The following is a 12,385-nucleotide window of genomic DNA, read 5'->3' on the forward strand; positions in this document are numbered from 1 at the left end:
CTGAAGTAAATTAGAATAAATGGATTAGGTTGGATTAGGAATTACGGCTGCAACTAAGGCAATGAGAACTGTCTGCTAATTGTATTTGCTTTGTATGTCTGTGCTGAAGGAAAAGAAACCCTTCGTTTGTAAAGTCGTTATACATGTTTATCGTGTTCTAATCGGAATTCAAACCCAGTCTTTTCGTTTCAGAACGTTTCAGATGCTCAACAAAAGAAATAACATTTGTGGAATTTTTTAAATATTTTTTTTAAAATTTCATTTAGGATTCTTTATTTCAGAAAAGTGCGAGATGTTCGAGATTACACAACGTTTTTTTTTTTTTTTAATTTTGAGAATTCCACACCTCTTCGGGACTACGAATAGAATGCTATAGTAGAATGAAATACACCTCTCCTGTATTTGCATGTTTGCTGCATTTGGAATCTGTGACAGGTTACAATGCTAAATGATGTCGATATGACATAGTTCATTTTGCCTATACCCCCCTTCCCTCAGAAATGCCACTGAGCAATTTCCGACTGAGCTTCCAGCAATCATCGTGTTTGTTGCTCACTGAAATGTCTTTTAGTAGAAGACTGAGTCGTTAAGGCTCTTAAAATCATTGACTATCTGTTGATAGTACGCGGAGACAGAAAGAGAGAGAGAGAGAGAGAGAGAGAGAGAGAGAGAGAGAGCGATCAAAGAAAAAACATGATACAAGACGTGACAGATACACTAACTCTCGCTGATGGGCTTCATTTCCACGTGTCTCGCACCATTAACTATCATTTGCCTTTTTCCAGAGCGCGCGCCACACTCGTAATTGTTCTTCCCCTGGTCCGATCGATTACACTTTTCAGGCCGCTAGGTGACCGCCTCGTGTCGCTTCAGAGCAGTGTTAAGCAGGCAGGACCCCCCTCGTAGTAATTAGGTGGTCTCTAAGAATACTTAATCGCCGTCAGCGACACTCCCTATAGCGTCGTAACTGCTTACGACGGTACGTCCAAGACCCGTCATCTGGTCGTACCTTTGTCCACATCCTTGAGCTTCCGTTGCTTCTTTGGTGCCAACCTTCGCCTGCCGCACAGATCCTCGCGCACTGCGTGACTATATAATAAATCTCGGAAGAATAAATAAGGTGCGGAGAACGACGATCAAAGATAGCAATACTGCATGCTCCTTCTTAGTTAATATCAGGAAAAACACTTTTGAGTTTCTTTTTTTTTTTTTTCTTTTCTTTATTTTTACTTTTCTCTTTCTTTTATACATGTTTACGTGTGTCTGTCGAGTCGAAACACTGAAAATTTAAATCTCATGGATCATTCCATGAACTATTCGCTATAGTTTTACTCTTGGAAAGTGGTTTTACTTTAGAAAATGTTGATTTTTATATCAAAAAAACAGACAGGCCAATCTTTCTTTCAGGTCTGTGTTTTTCTTTTTCTTATAAAATTTTTATCGTTTTTTTTTATGTGTTTCTTGCGTAAGAAGAGTGAAAGGATCCAGATCAACACAGGTGGTAAATGAAAAAAAAAAATTACAATGAGCTCATGACACAACACATACACACTAGCTCTTAGATCTTTTAATGATATGTCTCTGCCTCTAGGACAATGGCAATTCAATTAAACATAATATATTTGATCATCGCTTCTGTGATTTTTTTTTCATTACGTCCAAAGACTTATATTAAAATAAAATATAGATTTTTATTTATAGATGTGTGTGTGTGTGTGTGTGTGTGTGTCTGTGTGTATGTATGTGTAATCGAGTTATTGCCCTAGTTCAAAAATGGGACCGCTTATTCACCTGTCATGGAATCGACAGTGGGATCTCCTGTTCAATGCTCCAGTAAATTCCTAGGATAATTTCCTTTATGAATGTCTTGCTCACATTTCTGATTCACTTAAGGTTTATTTCCAAGCATTACGCGTCTAACAAAAAATCCCCAGAAAGCTACAAGAGTGTGGCGTTTCAGTAGAGTCACGTTTCTAAGGAAATTCTGTGTCGTGCGCGCACCTGACGAGACGCGAGTCATTTGCCTTCCAAGAACAACGCACACATGTAACGTCACCCGTGGTTGCACGCTGTAAGCCAATTAAATTTAGCACGCTCTTCTTTCTGCGTGTCTCCAAGGTGATTCAGAAACAATGCTCGATTTCTAGTGGGGAGTGAGGCTACAGTCAATCACACGACTCAGGTAATGGTTACTGCAGACGGAGCAGAAGAGAGGGGGGGGGGGAAACGCCGCTGCAAAGTTTGCCGTAATGAAACGCAGTGATATACCTATCCAACGCTTTCGAGGAATCTGAACTTAATTGGCTCATTTTTCCTTGCATCATTTACTGTTTGGATCCATCCATTATTTGGCAATGCAAAGCTTATTAACTTGACGACACCGTAGTTTTAGACGCCTTTGACATCTTTACATTGTTGGGTCATCCGCAGCAAAGTTGTTTGTTTCCGCTTGTGAGTTGAGTGCTAAAGATCCAGAAATAGGCATTCTGTGAAGAGCCTATCTGCATATGTTGATGTATTCTTGGAAATGTCCTTGCAAAATAGCCTCACTTCCGGGTTCCGTTTTAATTGGAAATCTTGCCCGAATGAGCTTTAAAATGTGTTGCCATTTCTCAATGAACTTTTAATGGAAAGGTCATGTGGACAACATTTGACCTGACAAATGTTCTCAATCATGACAGTTCGATTCCAGTATTAATGCAAGGTTAATCCTAGCAATTAACTAGCATTATATGAATATATATTACTACTGTACATTGAAGCAGGGGGGAAGGAAGGAAAGTACCACAGCATAAAAGTTAAAAAATTATAGTTAGATTCTAAGAGAAGAGAATTCAGTATATGAAATACCAATATTCTACCAAAAAGAAAAACAAAATGTTTGGTAACCAGGAAGAATATATCATTTTCTCGTAATAGAGAGTTCAAGCAATGATATTTTAAAAAATATTATAAATATTATAAAAATGTTAATACTTATCACTCTATTAAAATATTCGAGGATGACATCGTTGCTTTAGTAACTGTCTTCTCTCTTATGGATAATTCTGAATACATCTCAGCCGAGCACATCTGTAACTGTTTTCATAAATTCTAGGTTGCGTTGATAGGTTCAACACTCTAAAAACATCTTTGATACTTCTTCATGAATGATTTTCGGTTCGGAAAACGCATCGGTGCGAATATCTTAAATTTAAATGATCTCATTATCTAGCAGTAGATAAACAGTTGTTTGAAGCTGATATAAATCTTTTACTATCTCATTTGCAACGACTTAACTAATAATGTAAACAAGATCTTTGATGGCATAAAATGAAATAGAACTATTTTCGCGTTTTATTGCGGATATTCTTGATAGTTTCCATACAAGTATCATCATTGATCTCTAATCCCTTTAATTGGTCTTTAATAAATATCCTCCTTTCCCCCATTTTTTAAGAAAACATAATTTTTCAACTGCCAGGAAGTCAAGCATAAAAACATTAATATATCCATTATATCTTGCCTTATTAATCACTACGGTTTTGGGATATGGACAAAAGCCCAAACTCTTTCAATCTCCAGCCGGTAGTTTAGATTAGTTATACATCTTACTTTGCACATCAGGCCTCCTAAGCAATACACTTCCTTGACTATAATTTGCCATTTTTATTATCCCTTATATTCGTAATCATTAAGTAGAAGAGGGGCAGCAGCAACACGGCATCCAGAGCCTTATGAAATAGACCGCTCTTAATAGTCCGAATGGTGCTGAGAGAGAGAGCTTACCGATTTTGCTAGTGAGTCCACTACCCCTCCCTCCCTACCTTTAGCTCGAACTCACAATGTGAAACAACTCATTTCCTGAATACTTCGAAGCCACGGACGGCCTTTAGTCTTGTGTGTGTTCGCGAGTGCACGCGAAATACAATACTCGTTATAGATTTTTTTTTTTAATATTACTTACGAAATGTTGTAAGCAATAGCTCTAGTACATCGATTAGTTCGGTCTGTGAGATAATCAGGAAATCCTTTCCTAGCGACCAAACTTTTTAAGCCACTTCACGCCTCCAGATCAATGCGGTAGTTTCACACCGAGCAGTGACACTGAAATTTACCAACATCTTAAAGGCATTTACAGACATCATGCCACAATGGGATTCAAACCTACAACCTGTACGTTAGAAAGCAGAAACAACCGCCCACTTTGTCAACCAGCCTGCAGGATTAGATTACACTATACAGTATATACGGGTAGACATCAACATTATGACCAGATTACTTTTTCCCCTGAATTGGAATATAATTTCAAGACCTCTTTGGGTAGAAATCAACGATTTGATTGCTGGATGATTTAATTTAAAAGTTGATACTTTAAGTGACTAAATCTTTTGGATGAATATCACAAAACCCATCAGTCAACAAATCATCGCGTGATTTAAAAGCGTATCAAATGACCCATCACACGAAATCGTTATTGTGTAATGTAAAAAGAAAGAAAAATGATAAAAACTGAACTTCAGTACTGTAATGGTACTGAATTTCAATTTGTAATTTAACTTTAAAATCTAGTACTAAAGTACTAGATCAGTACTTCAGTACTAGATTTTAAACACTCCTCGCAAAAAAAGTGAATATCCTTGGATGGCTGCTCTTCTGTGAGGTTGGCGTGGCATGAGCAATGATAAACAAGCAGTTATAAAAATTATCCTACGCTACTCTTGCTTCTCTGAATTACTCTGTTAGACTAGAGCACACAAAACCGGAAATAATCTTTAATGATGAGATAAAACGTGTACAGAATTTAAGAAGTCAGATGATACACCAAGTTTGGGGTTGTAACAGGTATTTAAATAATACATAAGTAATGTCAGTAACAAATAATAAAAGCCCAGCCAGATCGCATATTATAATATGTAGTTTGGATGGGTTTAATCGAGTAGATTCCTATAAGAGAACACCGGTATTTACATCGTATTTGTCTTTATTCTGGGATAATGAAACTTAGTGGTGATTATACCTTTCCAGAAAGGATGGAAGGGAGGGGGACGATGGAAGTCAGATTGGAAAAGTGATCAATGAGACCACAGAGAGAGAGGGGGGGGGGGCATTCTGTTCTGTTGAAGTCAGACGTGTAGTCAGTGCTGCTGGATGCCAATTCACGCGTGCACGACTTCCTCATTACCATCTGAGAAATGTCGGTTTTAAGTGTGCGATAACTGAACTGAACTAATTTAAGGAAATATTCTCCCCTTATCATCCCACCCTACAGAAGTATTTCGGTTAGAAATGTACTGTTTTCTGCTCTCTGTCCCTGGGTTTGAGGGTACTGTTTACTTGCTGCTATAAACCTGTCAGCTAAAGCATAACGAACGTTCTCCTCGTTTCTGAATGCGCATGCGTCGAAGCAGTCCGCTAGGCCCTCTACTGATAAGAGAGTGGTCCGTCCTTATCTTCTAGTGGAAGTTTTGTAATTAATGCGTCGTTAATGAAGAGAAGACACTAATCAATGTCAACCAATTAATTTGACGGCCAGTAATGCCCGTTACCATGACATCGTTCCACAGAGTTAGAAACAAACTTTTGTCGCTCTTTCAGGCGAGAGTAAGAGAAAGAGGAAAGAGAGAGGGTTAAGATTCAATCGTTATGAAGCCCATCGCAACTCTTATTGACTTTTACAGCATCAAGAGTTTGTTAAAGTTTCGTCCTTGGCCAGAAGCGACACTCCGATGAGTACCGAGGATGAAGGATTGTGCAGGGAAGATAGGATGAAAGAGAGAGAGGAAAAAGGCGGTAGATCTGAGAAAACTTCATGTCAAACTGAAGAAAATATATCATGATTATATATATATATATATTGTTATTATCGTTATGTACAATCGGTTGCATACACAGATTGGCGCAGCGAGTCTGAATCTCTGTTCTTTACAAAGGATAAATGATTTTCTTTCGAAAGATCTGTCAGTACACCTGAAGGACGCTTATCATTGGCGTTATAATAAGAGAGAGAGAGAGCTTTGGTTTCAGCAAAGATTATGAGGGAATCATTTAAGGGTGCCTTAACTGAAAACATTTGGAACTTTTTGCCTTAGTGCATATATGAAGAAAGTCTTTTTATGAAACACAGGCCACTTTTTATTTACTTAAAAGAGATTATCAAATTAATATGTTAATAATGTAATTCATATTATGCTGTTAAAAGGCTATAATAAACTTTAACAAAAATAAAGTAAAAATATCACAACTGTATACCCTATGGATTAGAATTATATATCAAATACAGAATATTTAAGTAAGTGGCCTAACAAAAGTTATAAATGTTTTTTGTTCTTTATTAATCTAGCTTTTATCGCAGAAAAATTAAAAGTATTTACTTACCTTACATAAGATGGCGCCACGATCGGCTATAGAAACTAAAAAATAGCATGAAAACTATATACTAAAATTAGATATTTCATATGGAATACAAAAGATTTAATTTATATTGAATGCCACTTTTGCTGATTTAACAAAATTTTGACTGAAATAACAAGCTTTTGAAATGCAATTTTTTATTGTGACCTTTGTAAGGATATGAGATTATAAATTTTTATAAACTCATACACTTCTTGGAAATATGAGTATATTATAAGTATTTCGATTTCAATCGAAATAACTACTTATTGTTATTTCCATTCGTGCCTCTTCCAGTTTTAAACCTCTCTGTCTCTCTTACTATTGGACAGTTACTGATGCGTGAAGAGTGTTTACAGGATCCTTCAATTATTCTATAGCGGACCAACATGCCATGGCATGACAAATATGGAACCCACGATGGATTTGGTTCAGAGATTGGCTTCCACCCTGTTGTCCTCTTTCAACATGAAAAATCGATTTCTAAAAACTGTTGATTATATATATAAAATTAATGTCATAAGTTATTAGCAAGTTGCATTCGCCGTTTCTCCAGAAACATAAGCTAGCTATGTGCTGAGATAGTCCAGTTCAACATGCGACTCTTTTTGTTAGTACATGGTCTCCTTACCTGCTAATAATGCGCTGTGCTGTGCATTTTTTGATGTTTTGAAAATGCTATTGAAACTACTGACGAAACGACGGATTTAATTTGTTAATTTATTAAGTTAATTATGATATATTTTATTGTATACATGATTTATCTCTGAAGCTTCAGGGATACAACAGCTGCAAGCGAGGAACCAATCTTAAAGGCTGTTCGCGTTGAAACCGAAAAATAGGAACTTTGATAAACAGTACGTAAATAGTATGGAATCTCTAGCATAATACATAAAAATATGCCAAGAACAGAAATAGAAATTTAGTCACATCCGCATATTTTTATTATTATTATTATTATTATTATTATTATTACTATTACTATTATTATCCATACGATTCTTGTTTATTAATCTCTGCTAAGTGTGTTTTCGAAAGTTCAAACTAATTTCATCATAACAATGCGTTGCAAGAGATAAAAATTGTCTTGTTTAAATATTCAGAAGTGAAGGAATAAAACGTCTGTTCCAATAAGATAACTAAAAATTAATGAAATCAGGTATAAATTCGGTATGGATAATCATTACTAAAATCTGTTGATCAAATTCGGTTTTGGCCGCACTGGACCATTTGATCAGTCATTTCACGCAGATTTATTATTGATCAGTCACTTGACGTTGATTTATTATTGATCAATCACTCGACACAGATTTATTCAGTAAGCTATAATTTATTATACATATACGTACGTATAATTTATACAGATACATTCATGTATATGACGTCATCTGAGATTGAAACGACTGTTGCAATAGTGAGAAACTTCACACTAAAGGTTTCATTAGCAGTTTACCATTCCTCCCCTCTTATTTTTTTTTCTCGGTCCATCAGTCCTTATTATCGTTTTGTACATTCAAGCTGAGTTCATTCTGGGATATCTACATGCATACATACCTTTTTTTATGTTACGCGTTAATTTCTATGGGTTGTTTTATATATATATATACAGCATTCTGCTATTTGTTACAATTGGATTAATCTAGCATTATACCTTTTATTCATTAAAATATTGAACGGTTTTATTCAGTAAGCTATACTAGTACTAGTAAAGTAGTCTACTAGTAAAGATATCTGCTTATCAAAACGATGGTTAACGTGGCGGAGGGCTGGTTATTCGTCAGTATTTTTTACTTGTTAGTAAAAAAGATGACAGTATAATGCACAACATATTTTTACTATGGGATTTAATAATTCGGTGAATTCTCTAATTTTTCCATCATTGCTGATTCTCTGATAAATCTTTCAGTTTCTTTGCAGCCAGTTCAAACCGATAAGTATCCATCACAATAAATAAATAAAAATAAAAACATACATCTGGTATAATCAATAGGTATGCGTTTACTTATTGTTGCGAAAGATCTAAAAACAGGAATAAATAAGTAAATAAAAGCTACTGTTTGGCTCTACTGAATTTCCAAACCAGTCGGTTTCGACGATGCCCTTCGGTTGGAAAATCTGAGTTCGAATTCCGTCCAGAAAGCGAAGAACTTTTATCGGGATTCATTAGTTGAAGATGAGTTAGACGGTCTCAGAGGTCGACGGAATTTTTCTCCCTGAAACAGGGAGGGGGGGGGGGGTTCATTCCGGAAAAAAAAACGCAAGAAGAAAGCAAACAATTTACGTACGAAATATACTAAGGCATAAGGATATCACTCCATCCTGAAATAACAGTTAAGAAATCCAAGGGTGCTTGGAAGGTTATCGGCGCATAAGGCATTCCAAAAAATCATGTGAGAGAGCTCTATTCCATTCAGTACTTTGTTCTCTCTTTTTATTTTTTAAATCGTGTTTTATTTCTCATTGTCACGGCCCAATATTTATTTATGGCTATGTTTTCTGTTTCTAGTTTCATATTCTATGTAATTTTTGATTTTAAAGAAAATTATGTATTATTGTTGTTGTTGTTGGAGATAGAAGAAAATGCATTTGCTGTGTTTACTTAATTCGTTTGTTGGTTTTATTATTTTCCCATCAAAATCGAAACCCATAAGGATTTCAACCAAGCTTTCTATATGAATTACTAACAACCAAAAAAAGCAAAAGCATTGCGTCGTATTTTTTTATTTCTTTGTTGTTATGTCAAGTCTCCTAATATCAGTATCGTTGGAAAGGATTGTTAACGACCTATTCGAATATTTCTTTTATGCGGGATATTCCTAATTTCTTTTGATGTGTAAATGAAAATAAAAAAGCAGTAAAATTCTTGCTTTTTCACTTGAACTTACGACAGTATTTGACTCATAGCTAACTTCACCTTTAGAACACAATGCAAAAATATCTGAGGTTTGTGAAGGAAGGAGGGTTATATCCTTCTTTCACAACATGCTGCACAGAACTTCATAATGTTTTGCTTGTACATTGGGAGGGGGGAGGGAGTTATATGAATTTTCGAGGGATATGAATATGTAAAGCGTTTCTAAATAAAAGAGGAGTACACGCATTCCTCTAGATAAGAAGTACGAGTCAAGAATCAAGTTAGCAGTAATTGATGTTTTTTTCACAGGGACGTTATCACCTCATGCTATAAACAGTTGTTATCAAGGCAACATCTACCGGAAACGTCATCCAAACGCTTTTCACTCCCACTACCCGTCACCCGAATGCAGTAAACGTCTGAGAACCGTGTAATGTACTCCCGCTCCGGCGTGTCAAACTTGAGAAAACCATTTGGCGAACTGTCGCACCCACTTGGCCAGTCGCCCAGGAACAATCGTTACCAAGTCCCGGCACAAGGATCAATCCCTGCTACCGACCGGCCTCCATCTAATTAACATGGCGCCTACATCATCAATTAGCCCCTTCCCTCCCCACTTCTCGTGCCCCCTGCATCTGCTAATTAACTTCATTAACCACTTACACATCGCCCTTTGAAAGGTCTGCAGTCAGTGGAAGTCGTGGCCACACTGGCTGGAGTCTCTTCTGCGTCTGCTTAGTCAGGGCGATTGGAGGGTTGCTAACCGATATTCGACGATCACATCTCATATATCGCTACAGATTTTTCTCTTTCTGGGCTAGAGAAGAAACTGGTCATTTTTCCTGTTTTAAGCCGTGATTTTTCCATGATTCCTTTAGTATGTGAGCTTGCTTGACAAATGGTTTAATGCAATTTACATACAAGCTTCAGTACATATTAGAACTGGTAAATGCAAAGACTCGTCCCCCCCCCCTTGCTTGACCTGTCCCTACATTAAGCAATATGTGATAAGTAAGGATTTTTAAGTGGAATGAGAAATAAAAAACAAAGCTGTTTTTGTAAGTAAAAGCAGTTTTTTTTAAGTAAAATAAAAGTAAGTGAAAACAGTGTTTTTACTGCTGACCCCATACTAGTTAAATATGTTTTTAAAAGGAAAACTACCGTAATCCAATATCATTAAAATACTGCATGGGTCAGTCAACGATGCTCTTACCGATTTCTAATCATGGCAGTTTTCCTATTAATGGTTTACTATCTTTTTTTGAATAAAAAAATAAATAAAACCTTGCCATATCTAATGAAAGTAAAGAAACAAGAAAGAATGAATGTCTTTTAGCCAGTTGTAACTGGCTATACGACATTTATTAGAATTCATTATTTTACATACACAAGTCGACGAAGGAACTGCAAACATAGTGTGATTGTTCGTTTCCAATGTTGGTTCAAGTCGATTATTATACATTTGATCGTCGTTATTATTGTGGTTATTTATAACTGAGCGACACCTGCAGTAAGCTAAAAAAGTAGGTCACAGGACTCGAAATTTAAACGTTTGTAGCTTTAAAAATTCTCATTAAGGAAAAGTAGCCGAGGAGAGCCAGCTATCTATCAAGTAGGCTTATCTTCGTAGACTGAATAGAGCAGGGATTAGCTCATCTATATTATAACGATGACCGGCAAAATGTATATAGCTTAATCACAGAAATATTTCTTCTTGGCATCTGAAGTTTTATTTTTCTTCTAAATCCGTTGCACGAAGAATCACTGAAAGGGCACCAGTCACTACATTAATACCTCAGTCGTAGAGCCTTTCTGTGATTTTCGTCTATATGTAAATTAATTCGGTTTAAAAAGAAACGTTTATTTACATACTTGTTTTTATTATTTTTATGTGAATCTCACAACAATAAAAGGTTGCCATATTACAGTACGGTTAGTATCGCGGATGGGCTGAGGGTTAGATATTTATTTTCATTTACTTATCTTATAAGCAAGCAAACCGGCCTTGAGAACTCCACATTACTGACATAGGATACACCGGGGCGTAGCGCTGACCACCTTATCCTGTGAATGGTTTGAGGTCCGATGATTAATTAACCCTCGACACCTTAAGGTAAAAGAGGAAAAAGGAAGATGAGATGAGATGAGATTACTTATCTTATATTCTTATTTTATGTTTATAATCTTATTTTACCGTAGGTAAGCTAAGAATTTTTTTTATTAATTTATATATTTTTGTATTTTTATCCATTTTTTGATATTCCGGAAACCATGCTTTAGAGACCAAACGTGAAGTTTTTTCAAGGCATTTCAGGTCTCCAGTAAGCGGAGCCGTGGTCTCACACTGGGTGATTCACCTGCCACCTAAAAGTGACTTCCCAAAGAAACACTATCTGGCTGTGAGTTTAGTTAGTTCATGCACATATATGTGGATTGCATACTATTTTAAATATAGCTAGTGCTCAATCAAAAAAAAAAAAAAAAACCACCCATTTCATCTCTGAAAGACTAAATAGATTTCATTGTTAATAGGAAATTAGTTTCTCTTGAAGGAATGTTTCTCCTGGAAAAGAAAACTCTTGTTTCTTTATCCCGCAAAAACATGCATATCGGCCAGAGAACACGAAAATAATACTCATAATACACTGGTCTCGTAGTTTTGGTTACTTCGGCTGTAATTTCATCTAAACCAAACTTACCGAAGTACCAACTCATCTCATTCCTTCCAGATTAATGTTATACTCAATGCCGTCTCACCGTTAATTAATGTTTCTTCTTATAACTCTAACTAATATCCTGATTCGGTTGTTAATCCTGTCTACATAGTCTTCTACTTCAGTCAAAGCGTAATTTGTTTTGTTTTGTCTATTTTACAGAAACCGATGAAAAGCTGATTTTACGGGAGAAAAAAAATCCCTTTCGCATACTTATGAGACCTGTCAGCTCTCTTTCATTTGAAAGCTCTTATAAGGATTCCTGGCATCTAGATGGAATTCAGACCAGAGTCTGACTTTATGCGGAGGCTCATAGAAAGTATTTGAACTTGTTACTTCGGTCCGTTATCTCTAACTTGGGATTTCCGTCAGCTCTTCTAAGTTTGAGCTTTGACATAGGAGATTTAATTTAAAATATTGTACAACTGGCAGCTCTAGTAACTGT

At 36.1% G+C, this 12,385-nt stretch overlaps 1 long non-coding RNA gene across 2 annotated transcripts in view; it reads right to left on the reverse strand.

Moving 5' to 3' along the window:
* The window catches only part of LOC150101678 (uncharacterized), a 127,131-nt gene that overhangs the window by 39,330 nt on the left and 75,416 nt on the right, over positions 1-12,385 (reverse strand). Inside the window, exon 3 of one of the 2 annotated variants that reach the window (XR_016549013.1) lies at positions 11,260-11,333. The exons of the other annotated variant lie outside the window; for it this stretch is intronic. This is a non-coding gene — a long non-coding RNA (uncharacterized LOC150101678). Of the gene's footprint in view, positions 1-11,259; positions 11,334-12,385 lie in introns of those variants that run through there. 2 annotated transcript variants of the gene reach the window in all.

Source organism: Typopeltis vanoorti, chromosome 11, assembly GCF_054136105.1.
Source record: "Typopeltis vanoorti isolate ZY-2024b chromosome 11, IOZ_Tvanoo_1.0, whole genome shotgun sequence".
Taxonomy (NCBI): Eukaryota; Metazoa; Arthropoda; class Arachnida; order Uropygi; family Thelyphonidae; genus Typopeltis; species Typopeltis vanoorti.